The following is an 18,151-nucleotide window of genomic DNA, read 5'->3' on the forward strand; positions in this document are numbered from 1 at the left end:
TAAAGGCAGGATTTCACCATAGACACTTTGAATTCTCTTCATCCCAGCCTCTCCCAGCAGACTGGCTGGGATTGTTCCCAGCCTGTTTTGTAGCAGACAGGTGCATCAGGCCAGATGAGCTCCTTGAGACACAGCCTCCCCCCACTCCTCACTGTTAACCACTGTTACATTCTACTGGGGTACAGAAAACTGCCATGAGCGAGGAGCGAACCCCCTGGAAGATGGATCCCAAGGGAGAGCTCCAGAGAACAACATTGCCTGCTGTGGAAGGTTTTACAAGTGAGCTGCAGTTATCCACCATTTAGATGGTGAATATTCAGTGTTTGCTTTAGAGCAACATTTCCAGATCCAACCACACAACTCCCCATCTCTCCCTTTCACAAAGAGAAGAGAGAATGCTGAGATCTCACAGCTCCAGCTCTTCTGATCTAGTTCCCTCTTTGCCTAGACTTGACCAGCATCACTCTCCCAAGAGCCTTGGAAAGTGGGAAAAGAGAAGGAAGAAAGCAGCTTTCTTCCAGACAGGTTCACAAAACCTTTTGTCTTACTGGACTGCTTGTAGACATCCCACACTTACAAAGAAATTTTTTGCTCCTATTCCTAATGCAGCTTTTCACTCTTGGTCCTCTCTGGCTGAACCTTTGCCAAGACTTTAGTAACATATAGATTCTGTAGCTGGTGGAGTTGTACCCTTATCCTGTGCACATAGGAGAATATGTCACCCTGCAGACACCATCAAATCCCAGAGTTTGTATCCTCCTTCCTAAGGAAACAGTGTCTGAGGCAGGGGGGTTTGCTCAGTCAGGAATAATCCCCTGGAAGTATTGAGCTGGGGAGGATTTGCTGGAGGGAGGGCTGCAGCTCCCCTCTTCCCCATGTAAGAGTCAGGTGCAGCATCCACATCCCTGAGCTGCTTTTTCTGAAAGAACTCTGACTTCACCCTGTGCTTCAGCCACGGTCACAGAATCCAGGTCTGCCAATTCTGGTCCATGCCTCTCATCCCATCTCAAATCACTTGATGCTGGGGAATTGCTGGGAGTACTTGTGTCCCAAACATCTCTTGGGAATTCAGCAGTCTCCTTCCCACACAGATACCAGCTGGGAGCAATCCATTCTGCTCAGTTCTGCACCCAGACTGTACACAAGCAATTTTAAATACAGAGTGTAGACTAGCTGAAAATTACTAAGAAAATGAAAGATGACTAAGAAAAACAAGCTTGTGTGTTGTGGAATAATCTCCAGCCTGAAACAGCTGAAGAGCTCTGCAATTTTCCTGCAAAGCCCTGAGAGGGACACAGATCTGATAACATGGAGGCATCCCAAGAGCCAGAGTCCCTGCCTCCAGCTCATCTGCCAGCAGATGTGCCAAAACACCTGCTCTGGCTGCTGGTCTTCCAGGAGTCTCTATCAGTGGAAAAACCTGCTCTACCCATTGCTCTTCACTCCTGTGGAACAGGGGGCTGTGCAAAGGAGCTGTGTCAGCTTCTGCTGCAGCCCTCTGCCTGTGTCCTGTCCGTTTGTGACTCTGTGGCAAAGCACACCAGGGCTGTGGAAGTTGGTGGCAGGTACACACAAATATGTCTGGGTGAACTTCCCTATCACTTGGCTGACTTCTGACCCTCTGCATCTACAGTCCTGCCATTGTCTGCCTTCTTCTGTCTCCTCTTTTGTGTTTTTTCTTTAATTTTGCCCTAATACTACACATAATTCTGGTTGCTATGAGGGGTTTGCAGCCACCTGTAAAAACCCTCTCCATGTGTGTGTGCAGCTTGGCTGCAGTGAGGACACTTTGCTGATTAATTTGCGCCTTTTTTTTTTTTTTAATTTTTTGTTTTGGTTTGGTTTTTTGTATAGTTATTTTAGATGCTTGGAAACAAAGCTGTTACTGATACCTTGCCTTTCCTAATGCCAATTAACTTCAGCAAATTAATCTTTTTCAAAACCATCCTTTATGTGGTCTAGACCAGAGTGCAGACAGGAATACAAATTGTATGGCTTAATTTACTTCCCACTTCTGTTCTCACCAGGGCCATAAGGTGGGTGGTGAGGGTCAAGGAAGCAGCACAGTACAACTGCAAGGCAGAAAATGTATTTGGACACATCCATGGGTCCTGTGCTGGGTAACCACACAGGGTGATGAGGGGGAATCCTAGAGGCTGCTTCCTCTATCAGAAGCTGGAGAAAGGGAAAGATCTGAGTCATGTTTCCCCACATGCCAAATATATGTCCCTGCACTATAAAAAGAACAAATTGGTGTTTTGTAACATTCATTTTCAGGCAGTACCTGAAAGGGAGCCCAGCACAGTTTCCAAAGCTCTTACAACAAGTATGTTGTCACCTTAACTGCTATGCTGGTCAGTAAACAGAAAGTTCCCAAAAATAATTGTCCAGCCTCTTGATTGCATTGTCCTCCCCTCCCTGCTGCATTGGCCTAGCTGGCATTTGAGCAAGGAAGGTCATTGACCATGGCTCCAGCCATGCAGGTGAAGAAATCATGTGTTGTAACAATGGGGAACAAAGAGACACGGACCCCCTTATGTATGCAGGGAAATCTCTTTATTGTAGGAATCACTCCCCTTTTATACCTTCAGTCTCAACCAGACATAACCAAAACTTAACAGAAGAAGGATACCCATTGACTGGATAAGCCTCAGTGCTGCTGTCCATAACCCCATATCCCACAGTGTGTTACTGGTGTTTTTTATGTATCAGGACATTTTATATATGAGGACATTTTATTCATACAGGCAGCCCCAAATTACCTCCTTCATATATGCAGTTCCATAACTTCCCTACTTAAATACATCCACCATCAAAATTGCTAGTCAAGTCATGCCCCAGAGATTGAACCTTGCAGGAATGAAAATGTGCTTTTGAAACAGAAACTTCCTTGAGCACCTAAATCTCAGAAACAACTGTAAAGCCAGAAGAGTCAATGAAAAAGAAAACACTGTTTAACGTAGTTTCAACAGTTGCTGTTTAGGGACTGCTTTTCAAATGAGCGAATTCACCTGCTGTGGAAGAAAAACTAACTACTATGTTGTTTGCCTATTTCAAAACTCAGATATCACCCACTGCAGGAGAGCAGGCTGCAGAGAGCACTGAACTACACCTGTGTATTCTCAATGAGTGAAGAAGCAGAAATAACTGCTGTGAAGAACACAAGAGATGCTGGGATGAAGAGCATAATGAATTGTGGCTTTCAAGCACACCAGTTTTTGCCATTAGTATGATTACTCCCCTCTAGAACAACTGGCTCTGCGTGGTGGATAGTGGGCAATGCCTGCAGGGATCCAGGGGAGAGCCAAGCTCAGATACCAGGGGAGTGTAGGGAAAGGAGCAGTTCCTGGTGCCACTCATTTCCTGAGCAATCATGTGCATGACCAGGAGTCTCACATGGTCCATTGTTTCAGGATTATGGTACTAAAAAGAAGCATGACTGCTAATAAATGAAAAGAGAAATCAACACCAATCCCTACATGCAGGCTGCTTAAAGAATTTGTAGAGGTCACAACTGTTCTAATAAACTAAACATTAGGCCCTATATGAAGAACAAAAGAGTAGAAAGTGTATTGAAAAGGAGAGGAAAGTTGCCTACCTTGTTTTATGGCTTAATAATAAATCCTGGATGAGTCTACAGATTGAAGAAACAAGTGTAGGTCTTATCAGCATTGATATGACACTAAATTCTCTTCCCAAACCTTGATAATCCACTCATACCCCTTATGCCTGTTGCATATCTACTCAAAACCAAAAAGTCTTTTATTATTAGTCATTTAATTGCACATATCATTCTCACCTCCTAAAAACCCCTCACTTTTGTGCCACCCTTGTGTAAGGATAAATTTCAGGCTAATCAATTAAAATACAGTTGTGAAATGAGCAAAACAAAACAAACAAAAAAACCTCACTGTCTGAAGCAATCTATAGCCTTTCTCCCTGTACCTGGTAAAGCCCCAGGGTCTTCATCAACACATACTCTGAGGGTGAGGATCACCAGGTTTAACCACAGGGAGAAGAGCAGAGGCTGAATAGTCCCTCACTTCTCTATCAACAGCAAATCCATTTTGTTCTTTAAAGGGCAGGAAACCAGCAGCCAAGGGGATCCCAGGACCCACAGGGTAGGGGTCTCCCCAACCAGTGCTTGCATCACAACACCAGAGCCAGAAAAGCTAGGCAGGCTGAGGAATAGCAAGCAGCATCACCAAGGTCCCAGGTCATCAGATAAGCTCATGGCAATAAAGGCAGAGTGAAAGTTAAGGATGGGGGGGAAAGTCTGCAGGCCAGACCCAAAACAAATCAAAGCAGGCATAGATCAAGACTAAGTGCCCAGAGTTGGGTTTAAATTGAGCCCCTGTGCTAATGAGCAGGGCTGGGTGTGTGGGTGCAAGTCCTAGGTGAGGCTGGTCAGGGCATTAGGGACACTATGGCCCTGATATCTGCAGCCCAACAGGGACAGTGTTGTCACACGGGGGGAAAACACCCTTATATGAACTGTTATCAAAGTTAATTCCTCTGGAAAAACCTCACTGTAGCACTGAAAAGGAGGTACTGGCAGAGCACTGGCAGTAAAAACCTACTCACATTGGTTGTGCATTGTGTCATCTCCCCTGCCCTTCAGCTAATGGCCGAAAAGTAGAGCTGGCTATAGGCAAAAGCAAACTGAACAGCAGCCACCCCAGCTGTGACCCAGCTCCTCTCTTGGCAGGAGGTTGCCTTGTCTCCTTGGAGTGTTGTAAAAGTTGGTTGTGCCCCCAGTAAGGACCAGCCAAGAGCTGTCTGCTAGAAATACAAAAGCACTTAGTGCCCTCTTCTTGTGGCTTCCAAAGAAAGCACAGCTGGGAGTAGGGCACTCCTGACCAGAAGGTGGGTTTATTTTCCACTAAGGAAGGTGAGGGAGTGTAACTCTGTACTCTCCTCTTGTCCTAAGTGAATGAAACATCCTGGAGTGCAGAGAGCTTGTGTTGGCCAGGAAGGGGTCAGCACATTTCAGGGGCTGGTGTGAGGGTGGATGCTGTTGTGCTCACCTTGTTGTACCTGCTGTAACCACCTGTCTGGGAAGGAGGACTTAAAAGGAGCAGGATGAAATTGGGGCGGGGGTGTTGTGGAGATGCCTGGTTTCTTAGGCTGGGCTTAAAAGCAAGTAGGGTGATGCCTTCTTATAATATTACATTTTTTTTTATTTGTTTGTTTGCTTCTCAGTTGTATCACACTCTGCATTTGTGGTAAAGCAGAGCAAGAAGAAAGCTACATCAAATGTTTTTGCCGCTGCTGTGAATATGCTATTGGGCCTTCGAAAGGTAGTTCAATGATGCATTTGCATGGGCTGGAGCTGTGGGTTTAAGTTTGCACCTCTGTGTGGGAGGTGTGGGCACTGTGGGTATCTGGGGGTTCACTGCTGGCCTCACAGACATCACCGTTGGAGTGGGTGATCAAGCAGAGTGAGCCTGGTTCTAGCCAGCACCCTGCTCTGGGGATTGCCAGGAGCAGATGTGTGACCTTTTCTAATAAGGTGTTGCCTTGTGTTAGTTTGTAAACTTGTTACTTATAATTCTTTAAATATAAAATTGCTTCTTCAATGAAAGACCTGTCTAGGTCTTTCTCCCTCCTGTTATATCATCATATCTTTGCTAATTTCTTTACTTTCCTGAAATTTCCAGCTTCATCTGGAAGAGGTGGTGCCTTGTTTTACCTTCCTGCACCCAGTGTTTGAAAATGGAATGTTGACGGCTGAAGGGTGTTTCAAGTGAGCAGTGCTGTGCTGAGTTATACAATGACATTACACCGTTTCAGTACTGAAATCCTCCCCAAAGCAACTCACCACAGAGTGAAGAAACCAAAGTGCCAGCTTTTCAAGCAGAGAGATCTTGCTTTGTAGGGACGCTGAAACCCTTCTGGGTCGGGCTAGCGCAGAGCCTAACAGGCAGAGGAAGTGTTCAGCTTGTTTCGTGTGGTAGGATTCGTCCTGAACTTGCCCATAGCGAAACTCCCTTGTTCCTGCTCTGCAGTGGCAGGTTCTTAGCCCCTTCTAGCGGGGGAAGAGGAGGCTGCAGGCTGAGTGTTGAAGCGCAGGTGAAACGCAGCCCGGATATCATGACGCTGATTAAATGCCCGCGAGGCTGGAGTACCGCAAGCCTAACAGGCTACTCTGAGTTGTGGCTCCCTCGTGACTCCTTGACCAAGTCCTTCAGCACAAAGCTCAATGATACGTTGTGATATTAGCAACCGAGTGAACATCTGCTTCCGATTTTCCACTTCCCCCTGCATGGCTGCTTGAGCACTTCTCACAGGATGAAAAGAGCTTGGCAGCACCATCAGGTTTCCCATCCTGTAGCTGGGATGGGCTCCCGTTGAGGGAGTGATTGGAGTGTCCCCCTTTCTTTCACAATAGGATAATGCAGCAGCAAGCAAAGGGACCAGAGAGTAGCATCTGGAACAAGCGCCAGAGAAATGAGGAATATCAGAGACTAGTAAAGGCATGTGGAAAAGGAGGCAACTCAGATGTGGTTAATGGTGAATGGGGGTGTGATGCAGAGGGCTGTGTGACACCCCTGGCCACAGAAGGTCTCCAGGGAGCACGAGTAGCGTCACCATGGCACGCTGATGTCTCTGTCTCTTCAGTGGCAGTTGACATAACATTTGAAAGAGAAGGATCTAAGAAAGGGCACATCCACCAGTAGGAGGAATTGTGCTGCCAATAGAGCACTTGAGAAGAAATTGCCGTGATGTGTGGTCCCACCAAACCAAACACATTTGTGCCAATGGTGAGATTTGATTTATTAATTGCTTTGTATAGGGTGTCGTATGCTGACTTGTATCTTCTTGGGTTGCAGAGTGAAATTCAGACCTGCTCATCTCACTGAGTGTCTGGACTGCACCTTGATAGCATGTGCTGTTTCTGAGCATTCTGTCACAGGCTTTCAGTTCCCAGAAATCTTGGTCAAATCTTAGGATGAAAGAATCCAGAGGTATTCTAGTGTCAAAGTGCTGAAGGCAAAGCTGAATTATCATCATGTAAATGGGATATGTATTTTTCCCTTGCTCTAGAGGGAGCCTTCAGACACTCTTGTCCTCTGGCTGAGTAAGTTCAGGAGATGCTTCTATAACTTCCATGGAAAGCTGTTGCAAGGGCATTTTGGCTCCCTACATGTTCTGTAGATTATGTGTTCCAGAGCATTTAATCAGGGGGGTGGAGTCCTTTTCAAATCTTCCCTTTTACCTCTTGTATAGATCCTGTTGCGGGGGAGAAGGCCCAGAGCATCCAGAAAGTAGTGACCTCCCAGTCAGGACACTGAGCATCAGTGCACCAGAGTTACTTGATTGACACTTTTATCTGGGCACAAAACTGAGGACTGAAGTCTCTATGCATTGAGATCCAACTTGATGTTCTGATCAGAAAAGTCTGGGAAGGTACCACTTTGAAAGTGCCTTTTCCAAGTGGAATAAAACTTCATAAATTGTGCTCTGCTGGATAAGAAGAACACAGCCAAGTGCAGAAGTGCTCATGGTTATAAGAGAATCAATTAGGGCATGCTGATGAATAATGCATGTACAGCTTAGGAGAGATGGATGACATCGGTTTTATTTTTGTACTGTTAATTGAGAGTGATTCTAGGGCAGAAAAAAGTACAAAGGGAAGATGGGGAGATTCTGGTCATAGTGTAAGAAGCTGGAGGCTCATCAACAATGCTTCCTGTCCATTAAGCTGTAAAAACCTCAGGAAGAGGAATTGTACTTATGTCCTCTACAGCTCCTAATCCATGTAACTGATACTGCCCAAGAACCCCATTCAGACTGTAAATGATATGAGCATTTAAAGAGTCAGAAGTTGAAGCTCTTGCTTTGAAATCTGATGGCCTTTCCTGTATTAAGACAATGTCTGCCCTGCTCTTTAGGGATCCAGTTGTAGGGCATCACTCAGTCAGCTTTATTTATCCCTAGAGATATGGCTCTGCTGTTCCTTGGATATGTGCAGGGATCTCCAAAGGAGACCCAGAGCATTGGGGTGTTGGAGAAAGCCTGGGACCCAGGTGGGGAATGTTCTGTTGCTGTTCACATATTCCACCCCCACATACTGAGGTCAAAATCAACTGCTCTTCAGATCTTATGGGTGTCCTCTTGGGTCCATGCACTGGTTGGGTTTGAAAAAGCTAAGTGTCAACTCTGAGACTGAAATAACTGCTGTAGGCTAGAGCAGGAGCCTGGTAAAGCAGGAGGAATGCTCTATGTCCCTTTGCTTTGGTGCTTCCCAACATCCACCTACAGGAATTTCCCAGTGTTTGCGTGCCTGCTCAGCTCAGAGCAAAACCTGCTGCAGGTGCCCTGTCATATTCAGCTGAGGCACAGGACATGAGGGAAGGGCAGAGGTCATGTGTTGTGGTGAGCAACCAGCACTGGCCTGAGGAACGGTGTTGGTTGTTTGTAGAGCACTTCTGTCAATGGCTGATGTGTGAAAGACTGCGAAAGCACTTGGGGGGTTGTGTAGGTGGTTGCTCCACTAAAGTTATGGGACAACCACTGATCCCACCTGGAAGATTTCAGACCATTTATTTGCTTATTCTGGGAGGAGTCACTGCTACAAACTAATCCTCCACCAGAGATGGTAAAGGACGGCTGGTACCTGTTTAAGGAGCCAGAGCTGTTGTGTGTGGTGGGACTTGAGGGTACTTCCTTGAGAAATAACACCTGAGTTGGCGACCTCAGTTCTCTCTGGATGGTGCAACTTCAGCCTCAGTGTTGCAAGCCAGCAGTCATAACCTGCTTGGACTGAATGTTTTTGGTTGTGGCATCTGAGGCTGCACCATGAGCAGCCTGCCGGGGAAGCTTGGGAGATGTGAAGCTGTGTGAAGGGATGAGCTGTGCAGTGGGACTGTGCAGGCAGCTCCCTGTGCAGACCCAGCCCAATGTGTCCACCAGATAACACGGGCATCCCACTGCAAAGGTTCATTGGCTGTGAAAGATAGTGGTTGTACATCTATAGAAACTAAAAATAACCTTCTGGGCTTTCTGTCTTAGCTAACTTGATAGAAATAAGGAGGAGGTAGGTGCTCAGCTGCTGGAGGGCTTAGAGGAGTGGCCTGTGAAGCAGTCACCCTTAGGCGGGCTTGGCTTGTCTGAGTTGCTGTGGGGAAAATGCCTGAAGCATAACACATTGTAATGTTGTCCTACAGAATAAAAACCCATAAGGACTCCTCAATGCTCTGCTGGGGGCATTCTGCCTGCTTTAATTTGGACTTGTTCCATTGCTTCTGAGGTCTCTGCCACCATCCCTCTCTCTGAAGGCCTCCCGCGTGTGACAGGCTGAGGCAGGGAAGGAAAATCTGGACTTTCATATCAGGTTTACCAGCAGAAGGTACCGTAGAGGATTTGGATGTGTCTAGATGGGGAGAAGGGTAAAGGCTTACAGTGATCCCTTCATGTCTTTGCCAAGTACTCTGGGGCACACTCTTTGTGAGATGGCTCTGTGGTGCTGTGGCCTTTTAATTTTGGATAAGCTCTGGCTTCCCCAAAACCCAGTAGGCCCCTGAAGTACTCACAGTTGAGTTACATTGATGACGCTCAGGTTGTCAGTACATATCCAGATCCAAACACCAGTCTCCCACTTGTATTTTTCTTGCTCTGGATATTTGAGCACGGAGAAACCAGACATGCACTTTCTTTGCTGGCCTTGTCCTTTTTCTTCCCTGTAAAACACAAAAATATGGAACTCAGGCTGCTGTGCAGGCTGAGCACCTCAGTGTGGTGTCAGCAGAGTGTCCTGGCAGTGACAGAGGCTATGGATACACTGGGCTCTCTGTGGGACCACAGCCAGCCCATGGAGATGAGCAATGAGCTCACCTTTTTCTCAGCACTCGCATCTGAAATGCTGCCTGCCTGCGCTTTTGGGTCCCCCTGGTATGTGAGACCTTGAATTTTAGAGAAACCTGAGGAGGCTGCAGAAAGGTTGGCGTTTAACAGTCTGAAGGAAGAGTGAATGTTGAGCTGGGGAAGGGTTTGGGTGGGCCCAGTGATGGTTGCCCAGTCCCTGTGGGCAGGATACGGAGGCAGCAGAGCCAGGTTCGTGGCAGGAGAACAGGGAACGCCAGTGGTGAGGATAAATGGGACCTGTATCACTGGGTACGAGAAAAAGTTCTCTCCTGTGAAGAGCCCACCGCTAGAGCAGGGGCTCGGAGCCTGACGGGTTTTTACGCATGTAGAGCGATTTGACCCTGATGGGCCAAGGCCCAGAACTAAGCTTCTTATTGTCCTTGCCTTGAGGGCGGCTGGAGGAGAGGCGCCCGGGGCCATGGGTCCCTGTGGCTAATGAGCAGCTTTCCGCGGGCGGTGGGGGGTTGCCCCTTGCAGCGGCTCTCCTCACAGCCGATGGCACCGGCAGAAGCAGCCCGGGCCCCTCATGCCGCCTCATGCCGCTCCCGCCCAGGGACCGCGCGGGCCGGGGGGAACCTTTCTACGCCCTGCGGAACCTTCGCGGCGGAGGCGCCTGTTGCTGCCCGGGGGACGAGGCGGGCGCTGCGACGGGGGGCGGCCCCGAGCGGCGGCGGAGCCCGAGGAGCGGCGGAGGCGGGAGGAGGCGGCGGGGCGGCCGCAGCTGCCGGAGCTCCCAGGGCGGCCGCAGCTCCCGGGGCCGCCGGGCCGCAGCCCCCGCCCGCCGCCCAGGTGAGAGCGCAGCGCTGCAGGGCCGCCGCCACAATGGGAGCGGGCTGGGCAGGGGCACGCCGGCGGAGGCCCGCCCGCCCCGCCGGGGGTGTGCGCGGAGCGGCGCGGGGCGCCCGCCCGGCCCGCGGTGGGCGCCGAGTGGGGGCGGCGGGGAAGAGGCTCCCGCGGTCCGAGGGGCCGGGAGCGTTGCGGGGGTGGGAGGGCGGAGGGGCGGTGCTGCCGGGCCGCCCGGGGGGCGGGTCCCGGTGCGGGGCGAGGAGCCGGGGGCTGCGGGGCTGGGCCCGGGGCTGGGGCTGCACCCGCCGCCGGCAGCGGGGCGGCCGGCCCGGAGCTCGCCGGGCCGAGCTTCCTTCGGGGCCTGAGCGCGGTTCTGATTGTGTGGGGGCCGGGGGGTGCGCATGCCCCCTGTGGGGTGCCGAGACTCCCCGGGGTCCGCCCGTACTAGCAGCGCGGTGCTGAGACGGAAGGGCCTGGCGGAGCCCGGGCACAGCGGTTGTCACGCTCTGCTGTGGCCCAGCAGCAGTGATCTGTGGTGCTGGTAAACATGGTCTGTGGGACCGGTAAACAGACATGCAAAGTCCTAATTTATTGTCTGTGTGAGACTTGTTTGTGGGCTCTGGAAGGGGAAGGCTCGGTGTGCTGAGCTGGTGCTGCTGATCCTGTTACCTCTCCTTTCCCAATCCCGTCTCACAGCTTTTTTAACTTGCTCCCTCCGAGGAGTAGGTTTTGGGTGACTGTATGTTTCAGTGCTCACATTTGAGAGATGCTCATAAACTCCACTGAAATCCTCTCCTGTCTCTTAGTCGATTGGTACAAAACAGGTGCTTTAAAAAGTTCTTACTACATTGCTCCAGTCTATGTGCAGGTGGGCGAATTTTGATTAAAAAAAAAAAAAAACCACAAACAACTAAAACCCCCAAAACACCAAACAGTAAAAACAAGTAACTTTTTTTTTCTTTCTTTTCTTTTTTTTTTTCTTTTTTTTCTTTTTTTTTATTTTCTTTTTTTTTTTTTTTTTTTAATGCTAATAGGATGGTTACATTTGCTTGTCTTTATAGCTTTGTTAACATTGGATATTCTTTGTGTGGTTATGCAAGCATCATGCTTGGTGAATAATCACTTAGCCTATAGGAAATCACTGCAGAAAGTTCAGTGTTGGTTTAAGGTGTTCTGCTGCCTGGTTGAAGGTGGTAGCTCCCCTTCCTGACTTAGAGTGATGGGCCTTTTGAGTGGTCTCTGTGTGCTTCAATGCAGAATCAATTAATTTAGAATTAACAGCCTTTAAGTAACTCTGCTCTAGGGGCAGCAGCACCCAGCAGAAGAATAAAACCAAAACAGTCTGCTTAGACTACTGTAAGTGCTCCTGGTGGGAGCTGGCATGGTTTTGGTTTGCTAAGTGAGGCTTCTTTTCCCAGGTGTGGAGCTGTACACCCTGAATATACAGAGAGAACAACGCAGCTTCTTACCCCGTGCCTTTGCAGCATCAGAATGTAGGGACTGTTCCTTGAGGGTAGGTGCTGAACGTGAAATTTTCAAGAAATATACGGTTGCTACTTTAAGGAAGAGCTGTTGTGGATGTGTGACATTTTCTGCCTCGGAGTAAACACCACCTTCTCCCAAAAAAGCTCTGCATGTTTAGGCACTGGGTTCCATTTGTACTGAACTCAGGTAACTGGTAACTTCTGCACCTCTAAAATCTCTTGGAATTCCAGATTTGGTACTCAAGGTTATTGCAGATTCTGGGTGGGAACCTGTGCTGTTGTGAGGAGATGAACCAAACAGTATAGGTTTTGTCTCCTCTCAGTAGTGGTTACATTGTAGTGAAGATTTGAAAGGTATAACCTGGCACGGTATATTTGTAAGGGGACTTCGTGGTGTTCTCTGGGATCCAAGCTGACATGGAATGATTCAGGCTGGAAAGGGTCTCAAGAGGTGTCTAGTCCAACCTGCTGCTCAAAGTGGAATGTACACCAAGCTCAGACCAGGACTTTGTTCATTCAGGTCTTAAACCCTCCAAAGACAAAGGTTTGTCAGTTTCTGTGTCCTTGTTCTGGTTGCTTGAGTGTCCTCAACAGACCTTTTCTCTAGGTCAGGTCACACCTGCACCGTTGCAGTTTGTGTCTGATGTCCTGCTGTGTGCCCCTGTGCACAGACCCCCATGAAGGTCCAGCAGATCTTCTGTCAGCTCCCCAAAGCCTTTTCTTCTCCAGTCTGGACCTCCCCATCTCCTACAGCCTCTCTTCACACAGCTCTGTCCCTCTGAGCATCTTGGTAGCCCTCCACCCAACCCACTCTGGTTTATCAGTGCCGGTCATGTTCTGGGGCTGCCCAAAACTGCCTGTAGTGTTTCCAGTGCCTCTGAAAAGTGCTGAGTGCCAGGGAGCCACGGTTTCCCTGGGTCAGGGTGGTTGTGCTCCTGCTGGTACAGCCCAGGGCTGTCACCATGTGTTGCATTTCCTGTGTGCAGGGGTGTATTTGTGCACATATGCTCACCCTCCTGCCACACAGCTCTGCAGAGAGCCTCATTCGTGTGCACACGTACGTGTGTAGGTGCACACACATGTCAAATCGCACCACCTGCAGCCCTGAACAGTGGTTGTTCCATCTTTTTCCACATATTCCAGTTGTCACTCGTGTGACTCTTGGCTCCCTGGCTCCCTAAGTCTTCTGCTGTCACAGCTATCCTGACTTCCTACCTGATGGGTCTTCCTGTTGCGTTGCCTTCACTTTGTTTCTCAAAATTTTGCTGTTTCAAACACTTCTTTGAGATGTATCAAGTTACTCTGCTAGGAAGGGAGTGGCAGGCTTTTCCCATGGGCATGGAGTTGAATCCCATTTGATCAAATCCAGAATGTAACAATACAGAAACAGTTGGATACCAGATTTTTAAGAATACTGTTAGATACCATGCAGTGATGTTCCTGTAATTTCTCTGAATTCGTTTCCATCAGGTGCTTAGAAGTTTTTGGGAGACAATACTCTGTGGGATAAATATTCTCTGCTAATATGGTCTCTTATTTTAAAGCTAATTCTCCAGAATTTACTTCCTGCAGAGGTTACATGCTGCTCGCTATTCGTAGATCCCTGGTACAGATACAGTTTTGAGACATGTCTTCTGCTTACACAAAATAATTTCTGCATTATATTTATCTGATTGTTGAGTTAATTACAGCTGAGCTTGTTTCAGAGAATGCTCATCTCAAGACAGGAACTTGTTATTTTTATATGGCTAAAATGTTGCTTAAACACAATTTATAGAGAGCTGGGGGTTCTCCTGCCCCCCAAATCAGTGTTTATTGAGTACTTTTTCCAGCGCAAGAAGACTTGTGTAGAATCTGCTATTCAGGTGATTTGAAACAATGAATGAAAATTTTGTTTCTTGTTAACTTTTAGAAACCTCACATTTAATTTGTAGGGCTTTATGCTTATTAAGAAACAATTCTAAAGATGAAGGGGAATGATGAAATAAGAAACAACCGTTTGTTGTTTGAGAAAGGGACAGAATTAGCTGATGAAATCAGGTGTCATTATATACCAGGAAAAGAAAGAAGATGGAATTACAGGTAGCCATGAGAAGGTAAAATTTGTTGAACAGGCACCTTTAGAAGCTGGTTGAGTTTTTGAGAATGTGGTGGTATTGTTTGGTTGGTTTTTTTTTTTTAAGTCATCGTTTTTTAAAACCAGCTTGCTGGTGGCATGACATTCTAAATAATAGTGAATTATTGATCAGTATTTTGTATGTGATAACCAGCAAATGCCAACTGCACATTTGTTGACAAAATTGGTATATCTGAAGTTGAAACAAGTTTTATGGGGGGGGGAAGGGTGAAGACATATACATTGATTTCATTCATGCAGATATAAAACTGCATAAGAATATCAGTAAGATTTGTTACTTTGAAAAAATATCTCAAGGTATAGCAAATAACCTTTCAGAAATTCTTAAAGGTCACATATACCATTGACTCAATTTATGCCTGATGTGGAGTAGCAGAATTTCTGTGCAGTCCTGTGAGCAAGGCTGATTCAGTGCAATTGCAATCTCAGAGCAGCTGCAGTAATTGAAATCTTGCTCTTACTCAGTGGTAATGCTGGAGTTGGGGTCAGTCTGACACCTCCAGAAATCCTCTGGCATTTCAGAGGTGTCTGTGACTCACTTGAAGTGTTACATCCATCACTCAGACCTCACAGCAGCATTTTCAGCATGCTCTAAAACCTGCAAGTAGGAGCCGTGATTTGAAGCCCTCTGGGGTGGCCTGTCAGCTTATCCCAAAGCTGTTCTGAGAGCGTATCTGCAAGTTGAGAAGCACAAACAAAGGAAGGAAGAATGATCCAAGCTTTGTATTAGTGACAGTCAGTTATTCAAGCATCGGGAAAGATGTAAAGGCTGGTAGGCACTTGTCTGGAGGAAGTATTGATCCTGTGCTGGGGAAAAGTGCTGAATAACTGCATGACTGAAGATCTCATTCAAAGATGCAGAAATCTTTAGGGGAACACTGTTAGCCAGTTACTTTGAAACCAGGCTGAAGAAATCTGTTGGATGCAATCAGTGCGGCTTGTGGTATGAACGTGGAGTACAGCATTCAAACCATACAAACAGTGTCCTCTACTACTGCCCTGAATCCTAAGAAGAATTTCTGAGCTGCAAAGTGCAGTTACCATTTGCTTCTTGAACACCTGTTTGAAACAGAGGAGAGTTGATGAGATGAACCAGCTTCTTGCTGGTATGACTTGAGCTACTCTCTCCTCCTTCTCCTCCAGGCGTGCACACACAATGGTACTGGTAGGAGCTAGCCAAGAATTAAGCATAGTAACACAGTTTCTCTTCTGGCACTGTAACTGCTTCTATGCTGGTGGAGCTTTGATGGCAGGTAGGTGGAAAAGCTCAACATGCCCACATGCTTTCTTGGTTACCAGTACCTTGAAACTTACACTGAACCAGGAGGACTTTGGTCGAGTCAAGTGCAAAACAGCATGCTTTATATAAGAGAGGCACTAGACTTATAAAAGCAGTTAAAGGGGTTTTGTAGTGATTTGGCAGAAAACTTTACTCTGGTGTTCTCTGTGGCAAACCAGCTTGATCTAATCAACAAAGAAGTGGAGCTATACAAGGGCAGAATTGACCAACAGAAAATGCAGAACCTGGCTGGTTGGGTACAGAGAGTTTGTAGGGCAAACGCAGGATGGGAAGTAGTTGAAACATGGTGGAAGTAACATAATTTTGACTTGACTTTTTTCTCTTCACAATGAAATTTTTTATCTAAAATTCTTGTGAAGAGAACTTTCCTAGCCCAACAGAACTATGGAAATGACATTTCAGAGACATGGTAATTCACCAAAGATTTTTTCCAGTTTCTCAAGTCTTACCCAGAACATCAGCATCAATGAAGTGTGGGTTATTATATCTGGAGTTGTTGAATCCATAATAAATAGGCTGTTAAAATGTATTGCTCTTATGTGAATTGCTCTAGCCATTTGTTGCTGATAGAACAACAACCAACCAAGCCCCAAACGAAACAAAATCCATGGACCTGTCAAAGCCTGGGTGTGGATAGTGGAGCACAGGTGCTCCAACTGTGTGCTGAGTCAACATGGAAAATGGAATGTTGCTCAAAAAGGAATTGATTGAGGAAGGTTGATGGTGAGATTTACTAAAAATCAGTGAAGCAAAAGAGACTCTTATATGGCTGGGGAGTAGCAGTGCTCTGGAAGATCAAAAAATTCTAATAAATCTCTTGTCTCAAACATAGTTACAAATGGGATTTGTGTGGTAAATATATTCCCACGACTGCTTCAGTCAGTGAGGGTGTTGTTGAAAAGTGAATCTTGTTCAACACACGCAGTTTCATGTATGATCTGTGAGTCAACAGCTGGATTAAAAGCAGTAGATGTGGAAAATAGAATATGAATGGAGGATTTTTTCAGGGATTTAGAGTAGGTCCAGAGCTTTGTAGTATTTTTGTCAGTGGCCTGGAAGAAAACAAATCCAAATTTGTGGATTATGTAAAGGTTGTGCCTGAGTGGTGAAGCATGAAGAAGGAGCAGCAGCTGTATAGTGTCCTCTGAATTGTTTGGGTAACTGGGTTTAATATGGCCAAATGTTTTCATAGAGCTGGAGCACATTATGGGAAAGACTGGAGGCTGTAGGTTTAGAATGCAGAATTGTGCTTCCAGAAACCAGTGACCTTGGAAAGGATGGCAGGAGCAGAGCAGATATACGGCAGTGAGTCCTCAAAGCTTAAAATAAGCTAATTAATTTTTTTAATACTAACGTACATTCATAATAACAGGAAATACTGAATAAGGACATAGAGGTGAAATCAGTTGTGGAGTATTTTGACAAGGTTTAATGTTGGTGTTCTTAAAGAGATTTTCAAAGGCAAGAAAGATGTAGTGTTGCGGGATTAAGCTGCTCATTATAAAACTTTTTCTTGAACTGCTCAATTGGTTTAGCTTATCACAAGGTATTTAAAAGTTTCTCAATTTTAGATGGGCAAAATAAGCTGTGTACCAAAGGGCTCTTTAATTTAGTGGAAAAAGATACAACAGCAGCCGGTGCCTGGAAGTTAAAAAGATTATTTCAAATTAGGAAGAAGGCACAGATTGTTAACAGTGAATGTGATCAACCACTGAAGACATTAGGAAGATGCTTGTGAGTATCAAGCAAAATTAAGATGTCTCCTTCTCTTGAAGTCATCAAGTCAGGATGGAGTATCATTTGGAAGACATGGGTGAGGAAATGCACTGTAAATGTACTAGTGTGCCTGCCACCATACAAGTGCAGGGCCATTGGAACTTGCTGAACAGATCTCACCCAGCCGAGTTCAGACTCCTCCTGCATGTGCTGGAGCCAGTTAAAGGATCTGGTGGTGGTAGTTGTTCTCTTAGAGCACTCTTTGGAATTTATTAAGTGTATGTTTCCCCTTGGGGGAAGAAATGTGCTTGTATGCACCATGTACTTAAATTAAATATTTGTGATCTCTCTTTTTGGGAAGCACTGTCATTTTTGGTGATGGGGAAGGACAGGGGTGACTGTTTAATTTCCTGAAGAGGTCGCAATATCTTCCCCGGTGTTTTTCCTCAAAAAAAAAAAAAAAAATCTGATAATGTGCTCTGAAGATGTTTAGTCCAGTAGTGAATAGTCTTTACATTCTGTAGAAATTGCTTTTTCATTGGGGGAAGAAATTGCATGTGCTCTTGCTGGCAGAGGTAGCTGAGTGTGGATGCATAAGGAAATTGTGCCCTGTGTGTCTCTGGTAGCATGAACTCAGTATCTCCCTTGTCCACCAGAGGAATGGTTTCTGTTGTGTTCTGCTGCCAAAGCAGGGAAGGATGTAGAGAGGAAAAAACTATGTAAAAACTCTCCTGCCTTCGCCATTAGGGAGATTACTGATTGTCTGTGGGTTCTCTGTGGACAATTAGTTTGGGATGTTTTCCTAAACCCTTCTGGAAGTACAATGGAAACTAGTCTGGCTGTGACAGTAGCTTGTGCCTG

At 46.6% G+C, this 18,151-nt stretch overlaps 1 protein-coding gene across 8 annotated transcripts in view; it reads left to right on the forward strand.

The window, feature by feature from the left end:
• The first annotated feature begins 4,914 nt into the window (after positions 1–4,914).
• The window catches only part of RAD54L2 (RAD54 like 2), a 74,880-nt gene continuing 61,643 nt past the window's right edge, over positions 4,915–18,151 (forward strand). For 2 of the 8 annotated variants that reach the window (XM_040075905.2, XM_040075897.2), the window contains exons 1-2: positions 5,129–5,300; positions 5,661–6,764. The gene's annotated coding sequence lies outside the window, so the exon portion shown is untranslated. Of the gene's footprint in view, positions 4,979–5,095; positions 5,301–5,660; positions 6,765–10,599; positions 10,657–12,071; positions 12,167–18,151 lie in introns of those variants that run through there. The other 6 variants (XM_040075896.1, XM_040075899.1, XM_040075902.1 and 3 more) reach the window with 6 other exon arrangements.

The sequence above is a fragment of the Hirundo rustica genome, chromosome 12, assembly GCF_015227805.2.
Source record: "Hirundo rustica isolate bHirRus1 chromosome 12, bHirRus1.pri.v3, whole genome shotgun sequence".
In the NCBI taxonomy this organism is placed as follows: Eukaryota; Metazoa; Chordata; class Aves; order Passeriformes; family Hirundinidae; genus Hirundo; species Hirundo rustica.